Source organism: Panthera uncia, chromosome A2 (genome assembly GCF_023721935.1).
Source record: "Panthera uncia isolate 11264 chromosome A2, Puncia_PCG_1.0, whole genome shotgun sequence".
Classification (NCBI taxonomy): domain Eukaryota; kingdom Metazoa; phylum Chordata; class Mammalia; order Carnivora; family Felidae; genus Panthera; species Panthera uncia.
The window spans coordinates 157,227,295-157,244,880 of record NC_064816.1 but is presented as its reverse complement, the minus strand read 5'-3'; the positions used below and the strand labels follow the sequence as shown (position 1 = coordinate 157,244,880).

General features: G+C 52.6%; 1 long non-coding RNA gene across 1 annotated transcript; it reads left to right on the top strand.

Annotated features, from left to right (window-relative positions):
* The first annotated feature begins 5,017 nt into the window (after nucleotides 1–5,017).
* Nucleotides 5,018–11,590, top strand: LOC125930317 (uncharacterized). The gene is made up of 3 exons (XR_007460128.1): nucleotides 5,018–5,716; nucleotides 5,843–5,955; nucleotides 9,585–11,590. It is a non-coding gene; the product is annotated as an uncharacterized LOC125930317 (long non-coding RNA).
* Nucleotides 11,591–17,586: the final 5,996 nt, after the last annotated feature.

Genomic DNA, 17,586 nt, shown 5'->3' with positions numbered 1-17,586 from the left:
TTGCAGTTAAAATTTTATCGCAGATGCCATTCCCATCAAAAAAGGGGAGAAATGTATACTGCATTTAATTGTAGATTCTGCGGAAGGAGCCCAGAGAGGGCACACTCCGACATCGTTTCCGGGGACACGTCAGAAGTGACTTTTCTCTGGGTCCCAGGACCAAGCAGACGTCTCTTGGATTCAGTAACCCCTCAGCATCTAAAGTTCTTCATCTACCTTAATATGTTTTTTATTCATACATCTAGGGAACCCCTTTTATGGGGCAAAAATCCCCCCGACTCTCGAAGCAGAAAATGCCAGACACTCATCATCCCAGCTTCCCTGGCAGCCGCAGGGCACACACACAGAGATCTTCTGCCAGTTCGCTGTACCCTCCCGGGCCTCGGTGGGGAAGCTAGTGACTGAGGGTCGGAAGGGCCGTGTGGACCCTTCCAGCCCCAAGTACAGCCACATCCGCTTTCCAGAGCCGGCTTCAGGAGCAGAGCCGCCTGTGGGGAACAGGTAACGCCGTGTGACTTCCGAGGCAAGATCATTCAAATGCCGGGGACTTGTACTGTGCTCTCCTGGGAGCTAGCCCGAGCCAGCTTGCGCAGAGCGACCAGATGAAGAGACCATGTGTAGGAGTTCTGGCTGACAGCCAGTCTCAGCTGTTAGACCTTATGTGAGCAAGGAAGCTTCCAGATGATTCCAGATGACTGGGCTGCCAAGTCGTCCAGCCTTCCAGTCGTCCTGGCTGAGGAGCAGAGACTACTTGCCTCTCTTTGCCTTGTCTGAGTTCCTGACTCCCAGGACCCAGGACACGTACCAAAGTGATCACTTTCTGTCACTAAGTTTGATGGGGTTGGTTTTGCAACAACCAGAACAGAAGGGAACTTGCAGAGGCCAGGGGCAGATAAGGTAACAACTGCCCCCAAAGTAGGCACAACAGAACCTTGACCCTCCTGGGCCTGAAGGAGGAAAATCTATCCATCTATCTGCCTGTCTATCTATTTATCTATCTAGTAGGCTCCATGCCCAACGTGGGGCTTGAACTCATCACCCTGAGATTAAGAGCCCCATGCTCTATCAACCGAGCCAGCCAGGCACCCCAGGAAGAAAATCTTATTAGTAGAGCCCAGTGGGGTTGGGGAGGGGCCTCCCTGTAGGAACAGTTGTCCTGAGGCACCCAGATGAGTCCCCCTCTGAGCTCCCGCTGGGGGTACAGCCTTCGGGGCCAGCCCCTGAGACACAGAGCAGGACCAGAAAGGATGGGGGATGAATCTGGGGGCGGGGTGGGGACCCGAGGGGGGACACCTGCCGGGTGTGGAGTTGAGAAGTGTGACCCATGTGAAATCCCCCACAGAGGACTGAGATGCCGGACGGCAGGTGCCCCCCAGCAGGGCTGTACCAGTGCATGAGGACCTGCATTTATGGACACTCCGTGGAAAAGACCTGTGGGGTGCAGAGCTCAGCGACAACCCCTTTGTGCCCCTCTTTGCTCTTAGAGCCTGGGCACAGCGCTCGCCGGGGGAACTGTCAAGCCGCAGCCTCCAGACAGGAGGCTGGAGGGCTTTCTGGCTGCTCTGATGGCGGCTGAGCCCACACATCTTGGAAGGAGGTGCACGGAATACTAAAAAATTTAAGTGCTGCAATCAGGGCCTAAAGTAACCGAGCTGGAATTATTGAGGGAAATTTACAAGTTAAATCACCTAAAAGGCTGCACATGCAAATGACGCTAAATTAGCAAGAACTTGGGGGGCACGAGAATGACTCATCCTTTCTCAAAAGGAAAGTGGTCAGAGAGCACATCGCCAACCGGGAAGGACGGGGACTGAGACCATCATTCCCCAGGCGGCGTCCGTGCGCTACAGGGTGCTTCGCACCCGGCGCCCCAAACGCCAGAAGCTCCCCAGTTCTCGTGGCGCCCAAAAATATCCTGTGCGCGTGAGCGTGCCCCTGGGACCTGCGATTGGGAAGCATGAAGAACCCGTTTCGCAGGTGGGAGCCTGAGTGGTGGCAGCTCTCGCCGCGGCTACGTGACAGAACTGGATGGACCCGCGAGCTTCCCAGGCCCTGGGCCAGACGCCCTCTGCGGCTCCACGGGCCAGCGGTTTGTGTCGGGGCCTCAGCCGAGCCGGTCCCTCGGTACCTCTCCTGATGCCCTCGTGCGGGAGGGCCCAATGGTGTCCGGAGGCCGGCCGAGGGCTTCAATCCCACGAGCAAGGGGTCTGAGACCCCGGTCTTGCTGACGTCACCACCATCCTCTGATGGCCAGGCTGGGAAACAGCCATGGCAGACGGCAGACAGACAGACAGACTGGCCTGGCAGGCAGGAGGCAGAAACCAGCGGATGCTTTGGGCAACGCATTAGTTTCCTGGGGCCACCTTTTTTTTTTTTTTTTTTTAATGCTCATTCATTTTTGAGACAGAGACAGAGCATGAGTGTGGGAGGGGCAGAGAGAGAGGGAGACACAGAATCCGAAGCAGGCTCCAGGCTCCGAGCGGTCAGCACAGAGCCCGACGCGGGGCTCGAACCCAAGAACCGTGAGCTCACGACCTGAGCTGAAGTTGGATGCTTAACCAACTGAGCCACCCAGGCGCCCCACCTAAATGTGGACCACGAACCTAGGTGGCCTAAACAGCAGAGATCTATTGTCTCCTGCTTCTGGAGGCCAGAAGTCTGAGCTCCAGGCATCAGCACAGCCGTGCTCCCTCGAAAGCTGCTAGGGGAGGATGTGTTCCAGGGCTGTGTCCCGGCATCTAGTCGTCCCTGGGCTCGGGGCCTCAAATTCATGTCTTCAATGTGGTGTTCTCCCTGTGCGTCTGTCTTTCCCCCTTTTTATTACGGCACCCGCCATTGGATTGGAGCTCACCCTAATGACCTCATCCCAACTTAATCGTCTGCAGAAACCTTTTTCCAAATAAGGTCACACAAGTACTGGGGGTGAGGACTTCGCGGTCTTTGGGGAACACAATTCAACCTATGACAGACGTCAACTCACAAGTGTATTGGGCAAGTTCCCTGTAAAAGGCACCGTGCCGGCCACTGAAGGGACATGGCCCCAGCCCTTAAGGGACATGGCCCCAGCCCTTAAGGAGCTGCCCACCACCCCCCTGCCCGGAGGGTAAGCACCGCCACATCTCGCTTACCAGCAACCTCGATGCAAAACCGAGTGCCTGAGTCATTTCTCAACTCAATTCATATTTTATTTGGCTCCAGTTCCCTCTGGGGTCCGGCTGCCTGCCAATGCTGCTCTGGGGCTCTCGGGCAGGGAGGCACCCCGAGGACCTTGACCCGGGGAATACGATAGTGAATGTGCAGAGCAGTAAGGATATTGAAACACATGCAGAACGGACATCATTGTCCTTGGCGCTTATGTGAACTTAAATGCAGATCCTAAATCCAACAGCAAACTCCGCTCTGGCCCCTCCCCCACCCCACCCCCCACCCCCCGCTGGACACCCTGTGATTCCCCCAGGGCTGAATAGCTGAGTGTAGCCTTCAGATGAAAAGCTGCCTCTCCTGATGTGAGCACAGGCGGGGGTGGGAAGGTGCCCTGGATGGGGGGGGTGGGGGTGGGGGGGTGGGCAGAGATCTGGGTTCTAAACCCAGTTCTGTCACCAACAAGCAGCATGACCTTGGGCAAATCCTGAACCCTGTGTGGCCTCTGCTCAGTGGCTAGGAGGCTCTAAGATCCCTCCCAGTGCCAAGATTCCAACTCCAGGGAGAGGGCAGGAGGGTCGTGGAGAATCCTCCCAAGGAGGCTTACAAGACGCAGGACCCACTCGCCTTCAGTTCCCAAGGGGAAATTTTACCTGCTTATCGGGCCTCAGCTGCCCAGGGCCTCTGGGCGTGATTGGGCTCAGGTTGAACACAGCGAGGGCATTGTTTTCTCTGTGGGAAGTTTCAGATAAGGAGCGGGGCTCCACGAAGCCAGATCAGGACTCGGGTCCCACCTCACCTTATCTTGAGGCTCCAGCCAGCCCGGTCTCCACCCCCCCACCCCCCCACCCCCCGCCCAGGGGTTCATTACAAGCTCAATATTTCCCTCCCGTGGAAGATCTAGCCCTCCTCTCTGCCCACCCATCCCTTACAAACCAACTCAAGTTCCACCTCTTCCATGAAGCCTTCCCGGATACAACTCTATGTGGCAAATCAGTATCAGTTCTTCATTTCAGTCATAGAACACGTCGCCTGGATCGTATATTGAGGTCCAAATAACTTCTATGTCGCATTTAAATGCAGCTTCAAATATGCAAACCAAGAGATGTCACCAGCACATTGCCTTGCATTGAGTCTCTTGTCATGCGTCACACTGAGTGGTCCCTAGGACTTTTCAATCTGTAGACTTACGATACTCAGTTCTGGAAAAATTTTGTGTATTCTTACGAATTAGGAAGGAAGTTAACCTTCCTATTATGTTCTTTGTTCCTTACTTCCAAAACTTCAATTTGAACATCCTGGATTTGTTTTCTCTCTCTCTCTCTCTTTTTTTTTTTTCTCTCCAAAATTCCCAGAACTGGAGGTCATGAAATACATATTGAAAGGATACTTCAAATCCCTGTACATTGTCAAAGTAGATCCACTCCAAAGCACATCATCATGAATTTTCAGGATACTGACGATAAAGAGAAGGCTCTAAAAACTTTCAGAAAGGGGGCAACATTTAATAAGACGGATCACGGATCAGAATGGCCTCAGACTTCTCATTAATAACACTAGATGGTAGCAGTGCCTTCAAAACTCTGAGGGACGGCGGTTCCCAAGCAACAGTTATATACCCAGTGAAACCGCTAAAACATTAGGGCAAAATAGGCGTGTTTAGATACGCACAGTCTCAAGCGTTCACCCCTTAAGCATCCTTTCTCAGGAAGCTGCTGGAAGGGAGACTCGATCAAAACAGGAGAACGAAGCAAGAAATGAGAAGGAAAGGGGCCCAAGAAATGGGCTTCCACCCAAGAGAGAGTCTGTGGAAGGCACCTCCGGGATGCCCCTGCCCTGCTGGTGGGGGTGGGGGGGGGTGGGCAGCAGATATCAGTCCCCTTACATGGGAGAGGCCAGAAGGCCCTGGGGAAGAGTTTTTCCCAGACGCCGAAATTAATAGGATATCTAACATATCTGAATCTACACAACTTGTAAACCGGGAAGAATTGGGGGATAAAACAGTAACGAGTACATAGAGAGCTCGGCAAAAGCAAATGCAAGGCAATGACGAAATCCAGAGAAAACGAAAAGTTACAGCAGAAGGAAAAATTAATCATGGCTCATCCGTGAATAGTAGTTAACTGTTACCCGAAACTCCGAAAATTACTCTAACCCAGAAGAAGTCACAACTGGGAGGATGAAGGGCCAGAAAGTCTAGGGTGCCAAGGGTGAAGAGACCAGAAGTGGAGGGGTGAAGGGTGAAGGAGACAGGAAGTCTAAGGGGGTGGAAAGTGATGAGATGATGGGTGTGTGTGTGTGTGTGTGTGTGTGTGTGTGTGCGCGTGTGTGTAGGAGACCAGAAGTGGAGGGGGGAAGGGTGAAGAGTGAAGGAGACCGGAAGCGTAAGGGGGTGGAAGGTGAGAGGTGAAGGAGACCGGAAGTAAAGGGGGTGAAAGGTGTACGAAGACAGGAAGTGTCAGGGGGTGAAGAGTGAAAAATGTAGAAGAGCCAAATTGTCACGGGCTGTTCTCAGTTTCAAACACCCAGAGTGGAAAAAGCTAGAAATATAAGCCTGTTCTTTGGTGATAGGGAGGTAAGTAACAAAAGAATCAGCTAGAAGAGTTGAGCGCTCCCACTGTGGAGAGCAGGAAGTAGGGAGGGGGGAAATGCTCTTGTAAGTATTTGCCTTTAAACTGTGACGTTTCGGTACAAACCACAGAAAGGGAGACCCCGAGGAGTCGACTGGATGTGCCGTGTGCGGCGGCCGGGCCTACTCGCCACCCTCGGGAGGGCCCCCAGCGAGCGTGGAGGACGGAACCCCCGCAATCACCGGTCAGTCTCGTCATTCACACCCCACGACTGCTGTGGCTCGGGGAGTGGGGAGCGAGGGGCAGAGGTGGGCCCTGGGAGGCCAAGGTTGGGCTGGGGTGCCGAGGGGCCTTCCGGGGGTCAGGGCAGCACCGGCTGGGCCCGCGCGTTCCGTGCTGTGGGGTCCGGCTCGGGTTTGGAGAGCCCCCAGCGCCCGGTGGCCCCCGGGGCCCAGGGAACCTCAGAGGCTGTCGGTCCCGCGACGGCCGCCAGGTGGCGCCAGAGCCCGCGCCAGCTCGCAGCCTCCGAGCCCGGCCTCCCGGGCGCCCAGGCCAAAGCCGGCGGGTGGGGGGGGGGGGGGGCCGGGTCTCCCGGTGGGCGTCTCCCTCCCCCCCACCCCCACCCCCACCTCGGCATCTCCGGGGGAGATTTTTTCCCACCGGAAAATTTCAAATACCTGCAAAAACAGACCGAACGGTATTACGAAAAGCTGCTTCCGTTTCTCTTACTCCTCCGCCCGTGTCCCCACCACCCTGTTTGTTTCTAAAAGCGAATCTCAGACATCCCATCATTTCATCTGTAAATATCTCAGCTGGCAACTCTAGCAAAAAGGACGCAAAACAGATCATAGTCGCATCATTGCCACCAACGTTGAACAAACGGAAGGCCTGGGTCAGGAATGCGTGGAATGGGGAAGGGGGCAGGCATCTTCAGGATCAGGTAGGGAGCCAGGAGCTCCAGACATGACACGGGGTGGCTTGTTTGGGGAGAGGAAGCCCCCCTCCCCGGTGCTCACCGCGGACTCCTGCAGCGCTGGGTCAGATGGACCATGTGAGGCACAGGCTGGGGGGCCCTGGTCCTGCCCACCCCTCCCCACCCCTGGACACTCTCTTCTGCCACCAGACATTTTCAGTTCAGCTGGACAGTGAGGGGAATGCGAAGGAGAACTAGGAATGCGGATCGCCAGTCCCTTCCGGGGCTTTTCTGTCTCGTCCCATAAATTCTGTGCTTTTCTTTTCTTTTTTTTTCTTTTTTACCTTTATTTATGTTGAGACAGAGAGCCCGCCAGCGGGGGAGGGGCAGAGAGGGAGAAAGAGAACCCCAAGCAGGCTCACGCTGGCTGCCAGCCCAGAGCCCGACGTGGGGCTTGCTTGAACCCACGAATCCTGAGATTATCATGACCTGAGCCGAAATCGAGTCGGACGCTCAGCCAACCGAGCCACCCAGGCGCCCCAATTCAGTGCTATTCTTAAGGCTTAAATCCTGGGCGCCTCTCTCTACTCAGCTGGTCCAATGTGCCTGAAGGACCGCCCAGCCCATCTCTCCTACCCCTCCTGAGTCCCTCCTGGAGCTGATCCTCCCCTGGGTGACTGAAGCTGAGGACCTGGGCCCCTCTGCTCCTCCCTTGTGTCTTTTTACATCTCTGCATTTTATGGCCAGCCACTCCCAGGAGCAGGGGGCGGGGGGAGGGGGGGGTAGGAGGTGTGTGTGTGGGGGTGACAGCAAGCACATGAGGCCCGTTGTCAAGCCTTGAATTTCCCCTGATCTCCAGCAGAACGCTGCACGGAGCTCTAAGGCGGGCCTCGGGGTCACGGACCCAGGCTGAGGCCTAGCTCTGCCCGACAAGCTGGCTGACCTTGAACAGGCTCCTTCACCTTGCCCGGGTGCAGGGCGGAGACAGGGGTACCAATAGTAGTTCTGAAGCTCCAAGGGACAATCTTCAATGCTGAACTCAGTGCACGGCCCTCGGCGACGTTCTCATTAAATCGGCCGCTCCCCGAGCCCCTTCTCCGACTGGCCGCTCGTTCCAGGATCTTTCTGCTCATTCATTCCTCCCTCTCGACAAGCGTGTGTTGAGCACCTACTGTGTGCTAAGCGCTAGGGATGCTGCGGTGAGCAAAACGGAGCTGATGCCTGCCCCCGCCCAGCGCTGGGTTTGAGAAGACACAGTCCAGCAGGGGCCATGCAGGTCGCGAGTGGGCAGTGCGGGTTGGGGGGGGGAGAGGTACGGCCTTCTGGAGGAGCAGGGCTTTCCCAGGTGAGATGTGGTGGCGGGTGGCCCCGAGCTGGGCTCACCTGACCTGTTCAGGCTAACCTGGGGAAGGCCCGGGCTCTCTCCTGACCCCCCCCAGGCCCCACCCCCCCAGGGGAAAGGGTGGCCCTGCTGGTTCCCTGACACCGTGCCCAGCATGGACCCCTCTCTCTCCTTGGTGTGATGCTGCTCTCTTCTCCCAGCTCAGGTGGTGGAAAACGGGGCCCCGGAAGCTTGAGGAAGCTCGTTGCAGCCCAGCCCCCCAGGGAGACACTGAGTCCATCAGAATTCCCCTCTGCCACCCTCGACTGGTCATCGGTGGCCCGTCGGGCCACGGGGCCCCCCTGCAACCGTAAGGACGCAGGGAGAGGTTGGCGAGTGCGGAGGGCCTGGCTCCCCCGGTGCTCCTCCGAGCCCACCAGCAGGACTTTCTCTTCCCCCACCCAAGGGGGCCCACTGCGCTTTTCGTAGATAAGGAAAACCGAGGCACGGGGAGGTGGGTTCGTTTCCTGCGGCTGCCGTCACATGTCACCACACACTTAGCAGTTTAGAAGCACAGAGACGTGTTCTCTCTCCGAGGCCGACCTCAGGATGGCAGGGCCGTGCTCCCGCCGGAGGCTCCAGGGGCGAGGCTCCTCCGTGCCTCTTGTAGCTTCTGGCGGCTGCCGGCTCTCCTTGGCTCGTGGTCACGGTCACTCCAGTCTGCAAGGCCGGCATCTACACGTCCCTCTCAGCTCCACCTTCGTGGCGCCTTCTGCCCTGGGTGTGCATCAGGTCCCCCACCCCCACCCCCACCCCGCCTCTCTCTTCTGAGGACATTTGTGATTACATTTGGGGCCGCCAGATATAACCCGGGACAGGCTCTCCATTGTCAGCATCCTTAATTTAGTCCCAACAGCAAAGGCCCTTTTCCAAATAAGGTAACATTTACAGTTCGCACTCGTTAGGACCTGGTGTCTTTGGGAGCCTCTGTCAGTCCCCGATGGGGAGTCCATAACTTGCTCAATGTCACACAGCGGATTAAGTGGTGAAGCTGATAGCTAAACCCCAGTCTGCCAGCCAGACTGAAAACCCCCTGCTCTTAATACATTCTTATTCCCTTGTGCTCCGGAAACTTCTTTGGTTTCTTCTTTTTCAATGTATATTTGTTTTTGAGAGAGAGAGAGAGAGAGAGAGAGAGAGAGAGTATGCATGCTAGTGGGGGCAGGGCAGAGAGTGAGGGGACAGAGGATCTGAAGCGGGCTCCTTTGCTGACAGCAGCTAGCCCCACGGCAGTGGGGGGAGGGGGGGCTCGAACTCATGACCTCAGGAGCCGTGAGATCGTGACCTGAGCCGAAGTTGGATGCTCAACCGACTGAGCCACCCAGGCGCCCCGTGCTCCAGAAGTTTCTATTCGGAGGCCACCCTCAGAACAATGTGTTCCCTCCTCAGCCCTGGTCGCCGACCGGTCACGTGGGTTGAGGGATACCGTCAAAGCTTGCCTGCCATAAGGCATTTCCTCTCCTGGCCTTTCCCAGCCCAAGTCCGTAACCCTGCTGAGAGCTCGGGGTACTCACAGGGACAACCCGTGGAGCAGTGGAGGCCGTCATCCCGTTCACTCACTCATTCCTTCGCGCCACAGGTATTTGGCATCACCTGTCAGGAGCGCCGGGATCAGGAAACATCCTGGCTGACCCACGGTGGGCAGGGCCGGGGAAACCACAGCGGAGTTTGGGGAGAGCGGAGCCTGAGGACGCTGAAGACCGCGTCTCATCCTTCTCTTGTATCTCCAAAACCAGAACCAGAAAGGGGGAGCCACGTAAAATCAAGCGCTGAATTAATGAAACTCACGTTGATCGTCAGCTGCTGTTACTGTTAGCAAAAGAGATAACCGGTGTGTTATCTCCTGATGGAAGAACACGGCATGGCCTCCCCGTGGTGCAACCAGCAAGATCCGGGCTGGGAGGGGCGCCTGGGGGGCCCAGTCGGGTAAGCATCGAACCTCGGGCTCAGGTCAGGATCTCATGAGCCCCGCGTCGGGCTCTGCGCGGACAGCTCGGAGCCCGGAGCCTGCTTCGGATTCTCTGTCTCCCTCGCTCTCTGCCCCTCCCCCACTCATGCTCTGCCTCTTTCTCTCTCAAAAGTAAACATAAAAAACTGAAAAAAAAAAAAAAAAAAAAAAGAGAGAGAGAGAGAGAGAAAGACCCAGGCTGGGAGACACCCTGCAGGGCAAATGACCCAGTTCCTTCGCAGGTGCATGTGCTCGTGCATGCACACACACAAACACACATACCCACTGAGTCAAGAAACCTACGGGGTAAAAGAAGCCTGACAGACGTACCCAGCGATTTCAGCACGTGAACTTATTTGAATCCTGATTCCGGGGCATCTGGGTGGCTCGGTCGATGAAGCGTCCAGCTTTGGCTCAGGTCATGATCTCACGCTTCATGGGTTCGAGCCCTGTGTCAGGCTCTCTGCTCTCAGCCCAGAACCTGCTCCATATCATCTGTCCCCCTCTCTGCCCCTCCCCTGCTGGCTCTCTCTCTCTCTCTCTCAAAAATGGATAAACTTAAAAAAAAAATACTTTGAATCCTGATCCAAACAAGCAAGATATTTTTAAAATGACATTTGTCAATTAGATATTTAAATACTGAGTATTTGCTGAAATTAAGAAAGTGTTAATTTTTTAGGTGTGATGATGGTATTAAGGTTTTATATTTTAAAAACTTTTATTTTATATTTATATATTCTATTTGTGTAATAAATATTTATATATTTTATGTACTAGGTGCACTTAAATACATTTATATAAAATATTTTAATTTTTATTAAATATTTTATATGTGTCTATATCTTCATGTTTTATATTTTTATATTATTTTCAAATATTTAAAATATTTTGTATTTTTATAATTTTAGTTTTTAAAACTTTTAATGTTTTATAAAATAGATGTTTAAGGTTTTTCATAAAATCTTTATATACTGGGGCACCTGGGTGGCTCAGTCGGTTGAGCGTCCAACTTCAGCTCAGGTCATGATCTCGCAGCTCATGAGTTCAGGCCCTGGGTCAGGCTCTATGCTGACAGCTCAGAGTCCGGAGCCTGCTTCAGATCCTGTGTCTCCCTTTCTCTCTTCACCTCCCCTGCTTGCACTGTCTCTCTCTTTCTTTCTCTCTCTCAAAAATAAAATTAAAATAAGAAAAAAACTTTATATATTAAGTTAAAAACATTTTTAAAATTATTTTTAAATTACATATTAAATTAAAAGACAAACCTTTACTTTTTAGAGCTACACACTGAAACATTTACAGATGAAATAATATGAAGTCAAGGATTTTCTTTAAGAAAATATAAGGAGGGGCTCCTGGCTGGCTCAGCCGGTGAAGCATGCAACTCTTGATCTTGGGTAGTAAGTTCGAGCCCAGGTAGGGTGTCAAGTTTACTTAAAAAGAAAATCCAGGGGCACCTGGGTGGCTCAGTCAGTCAAGCATCTGACTTTGGCTCAGGTCGTGATCCCGCGGTATGTGGGTTCAAGCCCCGAGTTGGGCTCTGGGCTGGAAGCTCGGAGCCTGGAGCCTGCTTCGGATTCTGTCTCCCTCCCTCTGTTTCCCTCTCTCTCTGCCCCTCTGTGTCTCTCGCCCTCTGAAAAAAAAAAAAAAATATATATATATATATATACATATATATATATATATAAACATTAAAAAACACTAAAAAAAAAAGAAAAAAAAATCCAAGGAAGGGGAGTGCTTAGGAGCATAGATGAAACAGAACCAGCAGTGAGTGCAAGCTGAGCGATGGCTCCCGGGGGGGCGGGGTTCATTAAACCAGCCAGTCTACTTGTATGTAGGCTAATTTTTTGATACAAAAAAGTTAAAGGTTTTTTAAAAAGACAAAAGCACAAGGGCATTCAAGGGCTGTTTAAAGAGGTTTCCTGTTCAATTCTTTTTTTTTTTTTTTAATTTAAAAAAATGTGTATTTTTGAGAGAGACACAGTGTGAGTGAGGGAGGGGCAGAGAGAGCCACAGGATCCAAAGCAGGCTCCAGGCCCTGAGCTGTCAGCCCAGAGCCTGACGCGGGAGTAGAACTCACCAGCAGTGACATCATGACCTGAGCCAAAGTCCGACACTTAACTGACTGAGCCACCCAGGTGCCCCTTCTGTTCAATTTTTTTACTGAAACTCCCCGCCCCACCCCACCCCCCTCCTGCCAGCATCCACAGCTGAGCGCGCGGTCATCTTCCCGCGGGGGCCACTAGGGGGCGCGTGTCCGCCCCCACCCCAGCCAGACCTGCTCAGGTAGAGCAGCAGGTAAAATCTGAATCCCAAGGCCAAGCCAGCCAGGTTCCTCTTATTGAGAGGATAGCTCTAGACTGAAAGGGCAGGGAGGGTGGTAAAGCCTCTCGTCGCTATCCTGCCACCAGCACACTCTGCCGCGTCCCTGTCCCTTCTCGGGCACCTTCCCGGTAGGATCCCTACTGTTAGAAGAGCAAGGAACATCCCGATCGAGGCAGGACGCCTGTGTGGGCCAGACGGACTCCAGTGGGAGGAGCCAGGTGCCCTCCACAGGTGCTTTCGAAGTTAGAAGTGGGGGCTTCCACAGATTCGCCAGAAGTCTCCTAAAATGCTAGAGAGTCCAGGCTCGGGAAGGAAGGTTGTGACACCCCTGGAGCTGAGAGCCCCCCCTCCCCGCCCCCGCTTGTGGCCACACCCACAAGTCTCCTGCGCCTTCTGGAACAAGATGATGAGAAATGAAACAGAAAGCATCTGTCTCGAGGCTTAAAAGCAGTCATTTCAGCAATCTCAGCAGGTGGGGGAGACAGAACAGGGGGGCTCTGTGCCCACCAGGAGAGAACACGGGGGACACAGGACACCCCCAGCTTGCCGGGCACGATGCTGAAGGCCTGTGCTGCGGGACTGGCAATGTACCAAAAGCAGGCCACGGCTCAAAGCGGAAGCCCATCCTTCCCTGGATCAGGGTGGTTTGCCTACATTGTATCTGGCTGCCAGTAAAAAACTGAAACCTAAAACCCACAGCCTCTTTTTCAAATCCAATGTCCAGAATTCAATAAAAACTACCAGGTGTGTGCTCCAAACAAATGAGCAAAACATCGGAATGAACACCTGACCAAAGAAGATAGACAGATGGCAAATGAGCCCACGGAAAGGTGCTCACCATCAGTAGTCCCTAAGAAACATAAACGCACATTAAAACGAGATACCACTACACGCCCACGGAAATGGCTACAATAAAAACACTGACTGTATCAAGTGTTGGTGAAGAGGGGGAACCACGAAAACTCACCCTGCTCAATAATAACCACTTGGGAACACGGTTGGTAGTTGATTTAAAAATGAGACATGTGTCCCAGCCATTCCTCATTTAGGTATTTGCCCAAGAGAAATAAAAACATGTGTCTTTGAAGAGACTCAACACAAGAATGTCCAGAGCAGTTTTTTTTTAAAAATAGCCCCAGGGCGGGCGCCTGGGTGGCTCAGTTGGTTAAGCCTCCGACTTGGGCTCAGGTCATGATCTCATGGTCTGTGGGTTCCATCCGGCATCGGGCTCTGTGCTGATGGCTCAGAGCCTGGAGCCTGCTTCATGTTCTGTGTCTCCCTCTCTCGCTGCCCCTCCCACACTCATGCTGTCTCTCTCTGTCTCTCAAAAATAAATAAACGTTAAAAAAAAAAAAATAGCCCCGGGGCACCTGGGTGGCTCAGTTGGTTAACTGTCTGACTCTTGGTTTCAGCTCAGGTCATGATCTCACAGTTTTGTGGGTTCGAGCCTTGCATCGGGCTCTGTGCTGATGGTGTGGAATCTGCTTGGGATTCTCTCTCTCCCTCTCTCTCTGTCACTCTCCTACTCACGCTGTCTCTGTCTCTCAAAATAAATAAACTTAAAAAGAAAATAGCCCCAAACTGGAAACAACTCAAATGTTCACCAACAAGTGTATTTCCTGGAATAAAAAGGAACAAGCTATTGATTCATACAACTACACAAATGAATCTCAAAATAACTGTGCTGAGTGATAGAAGCCAGACCAAAAAAGAGCACATAGCATATGATCTGATTTATATAAAATTGTAGAAAATGAAAACTGAGCTGTAATGATAGTGGTTGCCTGGGGATGGGGGGAAGGAGATAGGGAGGGATGTATCCCCTAAGGGACACAAGGAAATTTGGGGAAGTTTATGAGTCAGGGTCCTCCAGAAAAACAGAACCAACATATTATGTTCACACGTGAATATATATTCACATACAGTAAAACCTTGGTTTGCGAGCATAATTCGTTCCAGAAACATGCTTGTAATCAAAGCACTTGTATACCAAAGCAAATTTCCCCATAAGAAATAATGGAAACTCAGATGATTCGTTCCACAACCCAAAATATTCATATAAGAATGATTACAGTACTATAACATAATACAAAAGAATAAAGAAAATACAAAATATAAAGAACAACAGACAACCTGCACTTCCCTTTGAAAGCCTTCGTGGCTGGTATGAGGGAAAGAGAGGAGGGCTATTGTGTAGGACGACTTTCACTATCACGAAAGGAATCACCGCTCTCTATTGGCTCAATGGAACCTTTTTCTTCTCTTGCAACCTTATCCAATGGCCCCTGCTTTTGCCTTTTTTTGAGGATTTTGCAGAACCGTGACATCGCATTGGCGATCACCCACAATCCCGCAGCCGGAGAGAGAGAAGAACCATTGGCTCAGTGGTAATCGTGTGACATCTGGCATCACGTAGTACTCGGATTGCAAGGCATCTCTTGTTTTTCAAGTTAAGATTGATTAGAAATGTTTGCTCATCTTGGGGAACACTCGCAGAACGAGTTGGTCGAAATCCAAGGTTTTACTGTATTTTGTGTTCACCACGGGAGGTGATAACCGCTACCGGGAGGAACGGCCCTGAAAGACAGTGGTGAAGGGAAAGCCTCCCAGTAGACACATTTTGGCCAATCTGGTTGTGTGCTTCGGAGGAAAGGTGGTTTGGGGTCACGGTCTACACTGACTGATGAGTCATGGGTCATAGATTCGCTGGCTGGTCAGGAACCCTGGATGGTCGAGATCGGAAGGCTTGTGAGCAGGAAGTCTGGGAACGAGTTACATGGAGATGGAAGTCCCTGGATGAGCATCATGTGACGCTACAAGGTATGGAAGTTCCCGGCTGGGGCCCCCACTGCAGAGCACCCCAGCAGGGGTGCTTGCTAATCACGCTAATGAAGGGATCGATCTTTCCTGCGAATGTCGGTCAGCCCGTTTCCCCTCTCACCGCAGTGCATCCTCAGTAAGTACCCTTCGCTAGGACCCACACGGGTATCATCTCCATTGAGGTCTCAAACTGCTAAATACTAGCAAAGACCAACCCCGAATCCCCGAGGTTGCACCTTCCGGAAGCTGGGGGACCAGGCCGGTAACTTGTACTGCTTCTTCATGGAGAAATCTGCTCTCTTAGGAGCGGGGTCCTGTTCCGGGTCCAGACTTGCTTTTCTTTACTGGCAGCGTGCCAGCACCACCACTTGGAGATTTTCAGAGTGCCCTGCTCATTGTCATGGTAACCCACACAACATCATCTCCAGCCAAGAAACTCATTATACGGCAAAAGGCATGTGGCACTGAGTTCATGCCCGTGGAATTCACTGGCCTGTGCACGGCTCCCGAGATACTCAGTGGCACTTGTGTGGATGGACTGAGGAAATGGCCTGCTGAGGGCTCAGCTGGGGCACCAGCGGGAGTATGTGGGATCTCTCCGGGAGACACCACGTGTATTCGGTGCCGGTTCCCCCACGGCCCGAATACGCAGGTTCTGTACTTTGACAGGCTGCCCCTGGAGTCTCGAACTCGTCTGGAGCGTAGCCCGGGGAGGAAATGTTGGAGATCTGAAGAGAAGATGTGACATAGTCACTTAGGTGTTTTAGATGTGCGCAAGGACCAGGGTGAAGGCCGAAGGGGCCCCCGTCGCTTTTTCACCAACCAGTTACAGAATGTTCGCTGGAGAACATTCCCGGGAGAGCACAGTCTTGATCCCGTTAAACCGGAAGGTCAGGTTGGTGACTTGTGGGCTTCTTGACCGAGCCCGCATCGAATGGGGTTCGCTGTACTGGCCGGGATAAGAAGGACTGTACCTGAGCCAGAGGACTCGCCAGAGCGCGACAGGGTCTCCCCGTCCAGAAACCGGCCAATAGGAAACCGCGGTGACTCAGGGAGGACAGGACAGCTAAGAATTTGGATTCCGTGGGAATGAAGATTTGCACCACCCTGAGAAGTGAAACCCAGAGGGCCGCAGTGCTGCCGAGAGGTAGGGAAGTCGGTGCAGGCAGCGAGAGGAGGGAGCCAAGAGTGCCACCCCAGGGCTGGAAGCAGCAGCAAGTGGGCTCTTTCCCCCCCCTTTCCCTGCTGCCTTCCGTGAAGAACAATGTTGGCCACTAACGCCGTCGTTTGGATTCGCATTGCAAGTATGACACAGCTGACACTACCCACTGCAGTCGATGCCTGATGGGACTTGGTGTTTCCCCAGGGTGGGGGCCACAGGATCCAGTCGTCGAAATAAAGGACAAGGACTCTCTCTGCCCCTCCGGATTCATTTTCCATCCTTTTCTCGCCTGCTGGGTGTCCAGGAGGCTGACCGCTATAGAATCCACTCTCCAGACCCTCTCATCTTCTGGCCTCCAGTTGGATTTGACCAATGGAGGCATGAGCAGGAGATCATAGGTTTGGAGGAAACATAGATCAGGGGATTTGTCACGGTTTTGACAGTGCTCGCTTGGCCCTGAAGCCCCGGGGCGGGCAGACCCTCTTCCACAGCCCTGACCCCCACATGGTAATGGGAGCATCATCCCTTCTTTGTCCCCTTGGTCCCCCTTTGGTGCTTGTATCTGGGTGTCTTATTATCATTATTTTCCCTTAGCCCTGCCCGTGTCTCATAAAGAGGCCCTTCATTAACTTTCTTCAATTAAACCTTCTTTCTGTGCCGTATACTTCCTGCTGGTGGCCTCACTGATCCTGGGACCTTTAAGTAATTCACCTTCACTGAAGCATAAAGTTCGTGGTGGGAGGAAATGGTGAGAAATGAAGTTGTACAGGGAGGGTGGTCAATTATGAGAAGCTTTGTGCACTGGGATCCTGTAAGCTTCACGAGGCATTGAGCAAACTATCTAACCTCTTTGTGCCTCTGTTTCACTGCCTGTAAAATAAGGACGATGACAGGATGTATCTTTCGGATGACCATGAAACATTGAAAAGAGTGCCTGGCACAGAAAGTGATCAACAGCATCAGGGACAGTGATGCACTGCAAGGTTTTAAGCAAGGAAGTGACCGGGTCAGATGTGGTGATCCAAAAAACTGTTCTGGGGGAAATGTGGAGAAGACATGGGGTTTGTAAGTGACCAGGTGGAGTGGAGCAAGACTGGAGGCAAGAACACCAGTAACGAGACTACTGCAATGGTCTTAGCAAAATACATACATACATACATACATACATAATAAAATTGAGAAGATGTACCATCCAAAAAAGAGACCAAGAAAGAAGAAGATACAGAATACAAGAAATGGGACTTCTGGCACAATATCCGGGACCTTTAGGTAGTTCAGTTTTGCGAAAGCATAACGTGCAAGGTGAGGGTGATGGTAGAGATGTAC